The sequence below is a fragment of the Lepidochelys kempii genome, chromosome 10 (genome assembly GCF_965140285.1).
Source record: "Lepidochelys kempii isolate rLepKem1 chromosome 10, rLepKem1.hap1, whole genome shotgun sequence".
Lineage (NCBI taxonomy): Eukaryota > Metazoa > Chordata > Testudines > Cheloniidae > Lepidochelys > Lepidochelys kempii.
Window position 1 is genome coordinate 57,103,993 of NC_136389.1, and position 14,237 is coordinate 57,118,229.

Below are 14,237 nucleotides of genomic sequence, written 5' to 3' on the forward strand. Positions count from 1 at the left end.
TGGAACTCGCATTTCTTTGTATTTGATTAAAGAGGGAAGATATTATATAGTAATATGATCCATAGACCCATTTTCCCCATCTGTGTTTAGAGTACTTTTGTTAGTACATGATGTTGGACACAACAGCTTTGATCTATCATGAAGAAGTTAAGTGTATTTTAATTCTTTCTGTGCAGCCCAGATTTATCTTAAAATGTTTAATTAGTACAAGCCATCATTTGAATAGGAAATAATCCTGCATTCTCTGTGCAATTTATATTTCATTTGTTTTGTTTTAAAGGGAGTTTATTGTTTGTACTTGGGTTTTGCAAGGTAGGAATTTTTATGTGGATTCGTGTTTACTACAGATTAAGATGAAACATTGGATTAAAGTGTTTTGTGTAAAAGTAACATGATCAGATACTGCCCTTTCCCTTTTTCTCTTGAGGGGTGGGTGGGTGAGTGGGTGAGAGAGAGAGAGAGACACTGAAAGAAACTAAATGTGAAGCACCACAGTTTACACAGAGATTTCTCAAAGACATTTACTTCCTGGTGAGCAGAGTCTGCCAGGTTGATAGTGTAACATTGTAAATTTTAAACAAGAAATGTATTAAATGTAAGGCTTTATTACTCCTGAGAGGAGGTGGGAGGGGGCACGAGTACTTTAGGGATTGTGGTGTTATGAAAATAGAAAGGGAACTCTTAAAATAATAATTTTAAAGAAGGCCCGGCTATGGTACAAAAGATCTTAATGTTTTATTTCGAGAGCAGAAAAGTTTAACAGATACAGATATAAAATAACAACATCTAAGTCTTTGGTTCCATATGATGGGCTTTTAATAACATTCAAAGTTCAAAGCAAGGTTGCCACTTCTTTTTAATCAAAATGTAGTGTTGGGCAGAGGAGTGAATGTTTTATAAACATCTCTTTATTCTGCTTGCACCACACTGCTGCTTTCTGGGAAGGTGGAGAGTTGCTGGGAGGACTTGGGATGGAAACCAGGATTCTGTCATCAAAATACAGAAGACTGGAGCATGGCCATGAAAAATAAGCAATGAAGTCCAAGACAGGGTAGGTGACAACCAAGGACCTTTTCTCCCTCCCCATGTGTCATTCCGGAAAAGAGAGACATTTTACCGCTGTAGAGAAGATTCAAAATGATAAATCAACACAATGTTAATATTCAGTCAGCTCCATTAAGATGGACTTTTCAGTCAGGCCTGGCTTCAAAATCTCTCCATGACCCTTGGGCACATGCAGCAACAGCAGATCAAGGAGCTATGCACTAGCTATGCGCCGACGTTCTCAGCCACCCCAGGACTGACTGAACGGGCATACCACTCCATTGACACAGGTAATGCTCATCCAATTAAAGTCCACCCTTACTGGGTGTCTCCTATAGCTAAAACTGCTATAGAACGGGAGATCCAGGATATGCTACAGATGGGGATAAACTGCCCCTCTGGTGGTGCATGGGCATCTCCAGTGGTTCTAGTTCCCAAACCAGATGGGGAGATATGTTTTTGCATGGACTACCGTAAGCTAAATGCTGTAACTCGCCCAGACAACTATCCAATGCCACGCACAGATGAATTATTAGAGAAACTGGGACGGGCCCAGTTCATCTCTACGTTGGACTTAACCAAGGGGTACTGGCAGGTACCGCTAGATGAATCCGCCAAGGAAAAGTCAGCCTTCACCACACAGGTCAGGCTAACTCTAGGGTACAGATGTGGGGACCTGCAGGAAAACCCCCTAAGCTTATTTTTACCAGCTTAGGTTAAAACTTCCTCAAGGTACAAACTATTTTACCTTTTGCCCTTGGACTTTATTGCTGCCAACACCAAGCGTCTAATAAATATATAACAGGGAAAGAGCCCGCTTGGAAACGTCTTTCTCCCCAAAATCCTCCCCAAACGCTACACCCCCCTTCCTGGGAAGGCTTGATAAAAATCCTCACCAATTTGCGTAGGTGAACACAGACCCAAACCCTTGGATCTTAAGAACAATGAAAAAACAATCAGGTTCTTAAAAGAAGAATTTTAATTGAAGAAAAAGTGTAAAAGAATTATCTCTGTAAAATCAGGATGGTAAATACCTTAGAGGGTAATCAGATTCAAAACATAGAGAATCCCTCTAGGCAAAACCTTAGGTTACAAAAAGACACAAAAACAGGAATATACATTCCATTCAGCACAGCTTATTTTATCAGCCATTTAAACAAAACAGAATCTAACGCATATCTAGCTAGATTACTTACTAAGTTCTAAGACTCCATTCCTTTTCTGTTCCTGGCAAAACAACACACAGACAGAGAGAAACTTTGTTTCTCCCCTGCTCCAGCTTTGAAAGCATCTTGTCTCCTCATTGGTCATTTTGGTCAGGTGCCAGTGAGGTTATCCTATCTTCTTAACCCTTTAAAGGTGAAAGGGTTTTTCCTCTGGCCAGGAGGGATTTTAAAGGTGTTTTCCCTTCCCTTTATATTTATGACGCAAGGTATACCAAAACCATGTTGCTCTGCTTTCCTCCTTTTGTGTCAACATTAAATTTGAATTTTAGTCCCACAAGGAGCTAGAGGGCAGGCTGAGGGTAAGACAGACAGCAGAGTAATAATTAAAAAGGGATGGAGCCAATTAACAAGAGCAGTGTGGGAGCACTTTTCCTTTTCCCTCATTGTGGGGAGAGGGGTATGCTTCTCTGTAGTATTTAATATCCCTCCTGGAAGGGAAGGAATATCCCTCAAGAAAGGGAAAAGAAGAATATTCAAATTGCTTTTAAGATGGTTAGTTCCATATCTAAATGTATGGAAGGGCTTCTAGAATCAGTCCACCCTTAGAAATGTTTCTATTTAAATTATATCACAATGTGGGAAATCTTGAAAGAGAATGAAATAAATGCATGTTACTACCTATAATGAGTTCCTTCAAAATGAGTGCAATAGATTATTCTTTTCAATCTGATTTGTTTCAGCCCTGAGTTAAGACTACATCAGAGGGACAATGTTTTAAAAATACAGTTATATGGTAACTCACCCTGTCATTTGAGAAAACTCTTCTACATGAAAATGATTTTTAAAAACGCATCATGAAGTTATCATTACAGAAGTATTTGAGATAAATAATGTTTTTAAGTTCTATTGTGAGGATGCACGTATAGTTTTCAGTGGTTCTCATTTTCCTTTTTGGCAGGTTGCAGGTCTTGTACATGCTGGCCTGTGATAAGACATTTTGTAATAGGTTTGCTCAAAACTTGCAAAGGCTTCTTTTGGGTTAACCTGTCTGTGCTGCATCTGAGCTTCTTCAGGTTTGTATTGTTGTATCTGAATTTATTCAGAGCGACCTATATTTAAAGGAATGAAATAGGTGAAGTTTTAGGGTAGGCATTATCTTGAAAGTTGTTGACAATGTTGTACTACATGTGTAACCCAATAGAAAGAGGAAGCAAAGTGTGATTATTATTAATGTGAGAGCAAAAGACTAAAGAAGTTCAATCTATTTAGCTTATCCAAGTGAAAGGTAAGATATGACTTGATCACAGTCTGTAAGTACATTTATGGGGAGAAGATTTCTGATGGCCGAGGGCTCTTTAATCTAGCAGACAAAGATATAACAAGATCCAATGGCTGGAAGTTGAAGCTAGATAAATATACTTGAAATAAAACATAAATTTTGGGTAGTAAAAGTAATTAACCATTGGTACAACTTACCTTGGGATGTGGTAGATTCTTTATCACTTGAAGTATTTAAATCAAGATATAGCTCAACCAATGTTATGGGATTGGTGAAGGAATTATTGGGTGAAATTCTGTGTTGTTCAGATCTGCATTATACATCAGGTCAGACCACATGACTGTAATGGTCTCTTATGGCCTTAAAATCACGGGCACAGTTTGGGGAGATAGGGCATGTTGCCCTCTCCCCCCCAACTGCAAGCCTTAGGCAGGCAGCCTGAGTGTACAATGTATACTCTTAGGGGAATTCTGCACTACTGCACATGCGCATAATTAATGCGCCAAACATAGTTTTAATTTTTTGCGCAAAAAAATCTTCTGCCAAAATGTTGCAGCAGTTCCACCTTTTGCCCACCAGAGGGGACTGTGGTGATAGAACACAGCAGTAGCTCCCAGCCAGCAAGGGAAAAGAAAGAGCGCCTTCCTTCTTCGCAGCACTTGTCAGGCCAGCTCAGGAGACAGGCTGTGGGGAAACAGACAGTGTGTGGTGCTGGAGGGTCAGATGGGGGCTCATAAGGGCTAGTGGGGGAGGACACATGGGAGCAGGGGCTGAATGGGAGTGGAGGCACAGGGCCACTGCGGGGAGGGAGGTGCCGGGCCATGTGGTGATAGGGACAGGGGAGTGGCTGGGTTGGGGCAAAGAGACACATGGGGATGGTGGAGGGAGTACAGAATCACATGTAAGTAGTCTAAATGATAGAAAGTAATTGTAGATTTTTCTACAGTTGTTTCAATTGTTGTATTCAAGAGGTGGTAACAAAGTTACTAATATCTTTCTTTGAGATGATAATTGTGTTTTTAGACAAAAGAAATGCAGTAGATCTAATCTACCTGGATATCAGTAAGGCACTTGATACAGTTCCACATGAGAAATTATTAGTTAAATTGGAGAAAGTGGGGATTAATATGAGAACTGAAAGGTGGATAAAGAATTTATTAAATGGGAGACGACAACAGGTCATAATGAAAGGTGACCTAAATTTAAATTAACTGGGAATTGGTCCTGCTTTGAGCAGGGGGTTGGACTAGATGACCTTCTGGGGTCCCTTCCAACCCTGATATTCTATGATTCTATGAAAGGTGAAGTATCAGGCTAGAGGGAGGTTACTAGTGGAGTTCTTCTGGGATTGGTCTTGGGACCAAACTCATTTAACATTTTTTTTATTACTGACCTTGGCACAAAAAAGTGGGGGTGTGCTAATAAAATTTGCAGGTGACACAAAGTTGGGAGGTATTGCCAATACAGAGGAGGACTGGAATATCATACAAGAAGATCTGGATGACTTTGTAAACTGGAGTAATAGAAATGGGATGATATTCAATAGTGCAAAATGTAAGTTCATGCATTTAGGGACTAACAATAAGGATTTTTGCTAAAAGCAGGGGATTTATCAGTTGGAAGTGACAGGGGAGGAAAAAGACCTGCGAGTATTGGTTGATCACAGGATGACTATGAGCCGTCAATGTGATGTGGCCACGAAAAAGTCTAATGTGGTCCTGAGGTGCATCAGGCAAGGTATTTCCAGTAGAGACAGGGAAGTGTTTGTACCATTACACAAGGCACTGGTGTGACCCATAGGCACCAACTCCATGGGTGCACTGGGGTTGAAGCACCCATGGGGAAAAATTGGTGGGTGCTCTGTAACCACTGGCAGTGCCCTCCCCACCCCAGCTCACCTCTGCTCCGCCTCCACCTCCTCCCCTGAGCGCGCCACATCCCTGCTTCTCCCCCTAGCTCCCAGTGCTTCCCGCCATGAAACAGCTGTTTTGTGGCAGCAAGTGCTGGGAGGGAGGGGGGAGGAGAGGGAACACGGCGCGCTCTTGGAAGAGGCGGGGCTGGGATGGGAGTTTGGGGAGGAAGTCCAGTAGGGGCCGGGAGGGGGCAGGGACTTTGGGGAAGGGATTGGAATGGGGGTGGGGCCGGGGGCGAGCACCCATTGGCGCTGGGAAAAGTTGGCACCTATGGTGTGACCTCATCTGGAGTAATGTGTGCAATTCTGGTCTCCCATGTTTAAGAAAGATGAATTCAAACTGGAACATGTGCAGAGAAGGGTTACTAGGGTGGTTTGAGTAATGGAAAACCTACCTTATTAAAGGAGACTCAGAGAGCTTGGCTTGTTTAGCCTAACCAGTAGGAGGCTGAGGGGAAATATGATTGCTCTCTATAAATACCTCAGAGGGATAAATATCAGGGAAGGAGAGGACTTATTTAAGTTAAGCACCAGTATGGACACAAGATGTACAAATGGATGTAACTGGCATTGGCAAGTTTAGGCTTGAAATTAGGTGAAGGTTTCTAACCATCAGAGGAGTGATGTTCTGGAGCATCCACCCAAGGGGAGCAGTCAGGGCAAAAAAACTTAACTGGCTGCAAGACTGAGCTTGATAAATTTATGGAGAGGATGGTATGACAGGACTGCCTACAATGGCGAGTGGCCTATCAGCAACTGCCTGCAGCAAACATCCCCAATGGCTGGACCCAGGACACTAGATGGGGAGAGCTCTGATTTTTACTACAGAGAATTCTGTCCCAGGTACCTGCTTGGTGGGCCTTGCCCACATACTCAGGGTCTCACTGATCACCATATTTGGCGTTAGGAAGGAATTTTCTCCCATGTCAGATTGGCTGAGACCCTGGGTTTTTTTTTTAACCTTCCTCTGCAGCATGGGTCACTTGCAGGTTTATATTAGTGTAAATGGTGAATTCTCTGTAACTTGAAGTCTTTAAACCATGATTTGAGGACTTCAGTAACTCAGATCTCGAATCTCTCGCTATTACAGGAGTGAGAGGGTGAAGTTCTGTGGTCTACACTGTGTAGGAGGTCAGACTAGATGGTTCCTTCTGACTTTAGTAAGAGTCTCTGAGTAAAAATATACAGTAATTCCTTGCTTGATGGTGTAGTTATGTTCCTGAAAAATGCTACTTTAAGTGAATCCAATTTCCCCATAAGAATTAGTGTAAATGGGAAAGGGGGTTAGGTTCCAGGGAAAATTTGTTCACAAGACAAAAGACATTATATACATATACAGTATAAGTTTTAAACAATTTTAGGCAAACAATTTAATACTGTACACATCAATGATGATTGTGAAGCTTGGTTGACGTGATGGAGTCAGAGGGTGGAAGATGGTGGGATATTTCTCAGGGAATAACGAGGAGTCTGTTGGCACCTTAAAGACTAACAGATTTATTTGGGCATAAGATTTCGTGGGTAAAATTCTTCAGATGCATGGAGTGAAAATTACAGATGCAGGCATAAGGAGTTACCTTACAAGTGGAGAACCAGTGTTGACAGGGCCAATTCAATCAGGGTGGATGTGGTCCACTCCCAATAATGGATGAGGAGGTGTCAATACCAAGAGAGGGAAAATTGCTTTAGTAGTGAGCCAGCCACTCCCAGGCCCTATTCAAGCCCAAATTAATGGTGTTAAATTTGCAAATGAATTGTAGCTCTGCAGTTTCTCTTTGAAGTCTGTTTCTGAAGTTTTTTTGTTGAAGGATGGCTTCTTTTAAATCTGTTATAGAATGTTCAGGAAGATTGAAGTGTTCTCCTACTGGCTTTTGTATGTTACCATTCCTAATGTCTGATGTGTCCATTTATTTTTTTACATAGAGACTGTCCAGTTTGGCCAGTGTACATGGCAGAGGGGCATTGCTGGCACATGACGGCATATATCACATTAGTAGATGGTGTGGCTCATGTGGTTGGGTCCTCTGATGGTGTCGCTAGAGTAGATATGGGGACAGAGTAGGCAACGGGGTTTGTTACAGGGATTGGTCCTGGGTTAGTGTTTCTGTGGTATGGTGTGTAGTTGCTGGTAAGTATTTGCTTCAGGTTGGGGGGCTGTCTGTAAGCAAGGATTGGCTTGCTTCCCAAGGTCTGTGAGAGTGAGGGATCGTTTTCCAGGATAGGTTGTAGATCGTTGATGATGTGCTGGAGAGGTTTTAGCTGGGGTCTGTATGCGATGGCCAGTTGTTTTCCTTGTTGGGCCTGTCCTGTAGTAGGTGATTTCTGGGTACCCATCTCACTCTGTCAGTCTGTTTCCTCACTTCCCCAGGTGGGTATTGTAGTTTTAAGAATGTTTGATAAAGATCCTGTAGGTGTTTGTCTCTGTCTGAGGGATTGGAGCAAATTTGGTTGTATCTTAGGGCTTGGCTGTAGACAATGGATGGTGTGATGTGTCCTGGATGGAAGGGAATGCCTTGCTGCTAAATGATGAACTAGCACTTGGCTGAGCCCTCAAGGGTTAACAAGTTGTTGTTAATGTAGCCTCACTCTACAAGGCAGAGTGGACTGAGTCAGGAAGGAGGTCCATTGTGTTTCCTCCTTCCTGACTCAGTTTCCGTAGGGAAGTGTTTGCAAACACTTCCCTACGGAAACTGAACATTATGATGAACCCACGCTATCCCGCTGGAGCGCACGGTGCTTGCGTGGCTGCACACATGCTGACTTTCCATGCTGCGGGGGTTGGGGTGGGTGTGTCTGACAGACACACACCGTGTGTGTGTGTGAGAGAGAGAGAGAGAGGTGCACATTGCCCCTTTAAGTACACTGCCATTTTAAGTAGATCAGCAAGTTACTTCAGACAAAGCAGCAGCTTACAGCAAGCTCCCTCTGTCCTGAGACCTGCGTGTTGTTCCCCCTCTCCCCCGGCTGCTCTGTGGCGATGGGGTACTGGAGTGGGGGAAGGGAGACACCCTGACATCAGCACTCTTCTTCCCCTCCATCCCCCTTGCACAGGAAGCTGGAGGCTCCCAGGAGCGTCTCCAAGGCAGAGGGGCAGGAGCAGCACAGGGCAGTGGGGAGAGGGACACCTGAACTTCACAGCAATTGATAGCCCGTTGGGCAGCTGCCGCACAGGGAACTTAGGGTAGCCAATAGGGGGCCTACTGCCCACCCTGGTTCCAAGCTCCCACGAGGACGGGCTGCTCTTCCAGAGAATCCTGCATGCAGTGGATAAAGCAGGTGGCAAAACGACTTATAAGGGAGCATTGCACAATTTTAAATGAGCATGTTCTCTAATACATCAGAAATGAAACAACCTTAACCGGGACAATGTTAAGTGAGGAGTTACTGTACATTACAATTTTAAACCTATCCAGTGTCCCTTAAGTGACTTGCCACACGATGTCAGAACATGTTAGTATTAGAGCTGAGTGGGTCTAATATTTATTTATTTTTCTTTCTTGATATAGGAATTAGATACAGTACTCCTGTCAGATAATTTCTAAGTTATTTGCAAAAAAACCCCTTAGTTTTCAGTTGCCTATGTAGTCCATGGAATCACGGTTAAAGTTGCCCATCCTCCCCCTTCCCCCCTCCCCCCCCGAAAAATCTGAAATGGCACCCCTGTGGGCAGGCACAGAATTTGTCCCCCTCCCCTCCCATGCATGGCCCTGTTGGCATGACTGGAGCCAACCTCCCTCCCCACAATATAGAAGTCAAACTATGCCTATGTTTAAAATTTATGAATAATAAAACCCACAATCTAATCATTTCCAGAACCAATGAAATCAGAATTCTCCAAAATTCACGTCCCAACAAGTGACTGAACACAGCAGTAATCTAGCTACATAAAACTAACAATGAAACATGAGAATCTTCATTCTCTGAAACTTTTGTACCTATTGTTGTTACAAGTAACACACACATAGCCTTGTAAGAGGGATGATTAGCAATAGAAAATCTTCCTAATGTTTTCCATTTGTTTACTTTGTACATTCAACAGCATCTTGTGTCATTTTCACTGCTTCTCTGGTAAGTCTGTAAGTTCCCCCCCTTTTTTTTTGTTTGTTTTACACAGCAACAAGGGAGAGAACCTTATTTTTTAATTTGCATGGTAGGAAAATATGATCGTAATACCAGAAAAAAATTTGAGGGCAGAGCCGGGGGTGGAGGTTCCGGGGTGGATATACTGTCTGAAAATACTTTAAACTCAGTTTTTGAGGGTTTTTTTTTTTTTTCAAAGACTAGACTTCAAGTGGACAATGAATCAGTTCATGGTAATGATATGTTAATAAGAGTAATTATTTTTCTACTCTTGTGTGTTTTTTGAATACACTGAAATATTACAGGGATATTCATTGTCCACTTATAAGTCATTCCTTTAATAACAGAAACTATTATTTGGTTGTCTTGGTTTCTCCTCAACACAAGAGTCACTTTATTTTATACTGAAAAATTAAAGAGGGAGGGAAGTACAAATATATACTTAAAATATCATGTCAACACCAATAAAATAACTTTCAATAGCAGAAAAACTTGTTAGCATTTTTTAATGCTAGACTGTCGTGTATGGGATTAATTAAGCTTCTGGGGTTTACTGCTACTCTCATGTTAGAAAGGTGGTCTTCATTCTAAGCAAATATGCCACAATAGAAAGAAGCAATGAAGTATGATTTCACCTGAGCATATTGTTTATGATTTCAGTTGAAATTATGGAAAAGCTTAGGGATCTGGAGCTTAAGGAAACTGAGAGCTTGTCATAAGTTTGGAGAACTTGTCCCAGTGGTTTATTTCTCTCAGGAGGCAGCCAGGAAGTGAACTCCATAAACTAATTGAGATTTAGGAATTCCCTGGGGCTGGCAGTCAATTTGTTCAAAGATGAAGCTTAGTATTTTTAAGGGGAAAGTAATTATGCAGATAGATCCTGTGTGATTTACTTTGTTGTTCGTTAATTTCAGAGAGCAAAAGTTAGAAATTACTCTGAAAGGAAGTGTAATCTGATGCCTTTCTCATTAAAGTGGGAAGAAGGTGTGAGAATCTTACTGAAGTGAGCTGTAGCTCACGAAAGCTTATGCTCAAATAAATTTGTTAGTCTCTAAGGTGCCACAAGTACTCCTTTTCTTTTTGCGAATATAGACTAACATGGCTGCTTCTCTGAAACCTTACTCTAGATAATATCTCTGAAAAAAATAATTAAAATAATTGTGGTCCTAAATTTCTGTGGTTCTAAGCAAATTAGAAGAGGAGTTTGTGCTGGTCTGGAGACATTTTTTTTATTTACCTCCAGTAGAAAAGTACTTTGGCTTCTCCATCCACTGCTGCAAAACTTGAAATGTGAGGTGGCTTAGTAGTTCTAAACTACAACTTTCTCTACTAGACAAGATTATTTTATGTAGTTTCTGATCCAGTGGTTACTGAGTTTTGTGGACAAATTCTCACCTCAGCTACAGGAGTATAGGTTTGGGGTTACTTTGGATTTACACGTGACTAACTAAGGCCCATATCCCACAAACACTTTATGCGTTTGAGTTCTCCCTATTTAAATCAGTAGAATTAGTCACATATGTAAAGTTAAGCATGTACATACATTTTTGCAAAACTGTGGCCTTCGACATTAATTTGACCTTTAGTTGTGTTTTTTTTAAATAATTTTCTCATGATCTTAGTACTGTACACTAATAAAGTACAGTGATGCCATTTAACAATAGAGATTTGGTCAAACGGTAACACCTTTAATATTTATAACAGTGTTAAAATAAGCCACAGTTTTCTAGAACAACTGTTTCAAATGTTTTAGCTTTCAGTATCATTCGTGTAGTTCGGTGCATGTGTGTGGGATCATTATACCACGAGATTCTTTTTGATAAGGTAAGATATTTCAGGAAAGTTTTCAGTGATCCTGTCTAGCTCTCTGAGGGTGAGACTGTAAAATGCATAGCAGCGTAGTCAGCTGAGGTGGATAAAATATAAAAAAATATGGTGAAGAAAAAATATGGTGTTAGCTTATGAAACTAAGGAATGCACTTATAAAAGGTAATGGAGGTAAGTGAAAGGGCTCTACAAAGGCTATCGCTGCAGAATTTGATCTTTTCTACAACAATCTTTACACTCCATTTCAAAAGTACTGATTTTTAAAAAGCATTTTACTCTAATAAGATTGAGCTTCCTAAAATGGAATGTAAAAGCAAAACTAACCTTGAAAAGGTAGTGAATACTCAGAGCCACAAAGCAAACAAGATGCCCTAACATAATGGCTTCTCTACTGATTTTTATCAAGAATTTAAGCACTTGCTTTTATCTTCTTTAGCCGACACTCTTAATGAAGTCTGTTTCTTGAGTTTTCTCCCAGTCACCATGTTATGTGTCTATCTGAATCATTATTTTTTTTAAAGTGGGGTTGGAGGAGAGAAATGTAGTTTCTGTAGGTGAATATCCTTGCTTAAATGGATAATAAAATTATGCACAAAATGTCAGCATCTGGATTGGAGGAAATTCTGTCTATCAACTTCATTTAAGATAAGATGGCTTTACTAAAAATTTAATTAGATGGATATGGAATACAATTCACTCTGCCCATTCATAAAAACTCCATCCCTGATAAGTATATTGTAAGACACTGGAAAAAAAATTGATGGGGTGAAATGGCTATATCGCTTTGTGATGACAATAGCAAAAAACTGTTATTAATTTTTGTGCTCATTACAACTCTGCTATTGTCTGGTCCCCTTCTGCAGCTCACTACCAGCTACGGAGGGGACCCAGAGGGAGGTAATAGAAGGCCAAGATGTATTACCTCCAACGTAAATTTCCAGGGACTTTGTAAATCATAGTTCTGCAGAGAGCTTCACCCACCTCTGACCTCGCATCCAGAATTTGCAGAGACTTGTGCCCAGAATACTTATTGAGGGGCATTTCTGCAAGGTCATCATCTTCTCTCCTCTCCTCTATTGCTAGAGAAGTAACTCTGCACATGAATTTCCAGGGGATGATCTGGACCAACGTATTTGAACTGCTGAAGAACTTAATTTCCACTTTATTTGAGTAGACAATTTTTTTTCTGCTATACTCTACTTTTACTCAGTAGAGGCTTTTAGCTGAGGATTAATGTTCTTTATTGTAGGAATCCTCTAGGCTCCCTATATGTGCTCCGAGACTCTAACAGGTCTGCTTCCAACTGAAGAGATTGGATGCAGATTTCTCTGAAATTGGTTAATGCTACTCTCTGGAAGGGAATCATATGAGAGACTCAAGTAAATCCTTCATCCCCTGGAGCTGAGTATGTTGCCTCCCTGTTACTCCCAGTTCTGCTTGTCATAGATGATTAGGTACCCAAACCTGGATCCCCTGCTTGGCAGTCCATTTGGATACCATTTACACTACGAGGTGGTTTGTGGATGAACAATTTTTAATAATCTGACCCTGATTTATTCAAGAAAAGCATTTGCAAGTTATACAAGCCATATAAAAATCAGTAGACTCTCCTGTTGACTGTAAGGGGCAAAGTATTTTTTAAACCGTATAAATACTATTAAATAAAATAACAAATGTATTTTTAAATTCAGGGTTTTGAAAAATTATTTTAGCATTTATCTGTGGGTTAGGATAGAATTACCTAGTACTCCAGGCTTCCTACAGATGCCGCCCAAACACCTGATTTACCCACAGATAGGGCTGTGTGAAATTGTGGACATTTTTCACTATTTTTTAAATATTTCTTTAAATGGAATATTTGTAAGAGATTCATGAAAATGTGAATTTGTAACATTTTTTTCCTGCAAAATCACTTAAGCTTGAAAATTTACTCATTTTCAAGTGAACTTCCACAACTGAGTGGATAATTAGAAAATTTTTCACAAAAATTATGCAATTTTAGATTTGTTTTTCTTACCAAAACGAGAACTCACACTTTGAGTATTTCCAATTTCATCCTTAAAATTTTGTTCCAGCTGTTAAAATCAACTGCTGGGCTACATTCTCTGCATCAGAGGAAATGAAAGTTCTATTAATAGGAAGACAGGATATGCTAGGAGTTGCTTTGAAGAACACAAGAACTTTGGTTTTTAGAACTGGGTGTAGTATTTTTTATAAGATATATTTTTGTTGAGATATGCTGCTTCATCAACGCTGAAATGTTTTACCGTTGGGAAGATTTCTGAGGTAAAAGGCTCTTTGGTAACTTTGGACAAGAGGAAGGGAGAAAAACACAAATTGAAAAACTGACCTTTTTGATCTGAAAATAGACATTTCAACACATTTCTCAAGATCATTTGAAAAGTTGTATATCCATTCTATATTGGAATGGGGGGAAAAAAGTCAAAATCTCAAAAGTTGTCCCAAAACAGAATTGTCGTTCTCTGGCCAGCTCTACTCCTAGTACTTGCCTTACATTGCACAGAAACCCTTCTTACTCCCAGAGCATGACATACCCTCAAGGCCTTAGGTTCAGATTTTGTCATCAACTGCACATTTGAGAACTGAACTGACCCTTAGAAATTCGCCAATTAATTCCCTGTTGTTAATAATGGCTTGGGAACTAGGTCAGTGAACTGACTATATGTAAATAACCTTTGGCCAAATATGAAATTACACAACGAACAACTGTGGTATGTAACCTAATATTTAAATCACCTTCTGAACCAGCTGACTGGAGGATAGCTAATGTGATGCCAGTTTTTAAAAAAGGCTCCAGAGAAAATCCTGGCAATTACAGGCCGATAAGCCTAACTTCAGTACCAGGCAAATTGGTTGAAACTGTAGAAAAGAACTGAACTATCAGACACATAGATGAACATGATTTGTA

The 14,237-nt window shown here is 40.6% G+C and overlaps 1 protein-coding gene across 2 annotated transcripts in view; it reads left to right on the plus strand.

Annotated features, from left to right (window-relative positions):
• Positions 1–14,237, plus strand: part of THSD4 (thrombospondin type 1 domain containing 4) — a 621,627-nt gene that overhangs the window by 364,013 nt on the left and 243,377 nt on the right. The window lies entirely within an intron of this gene.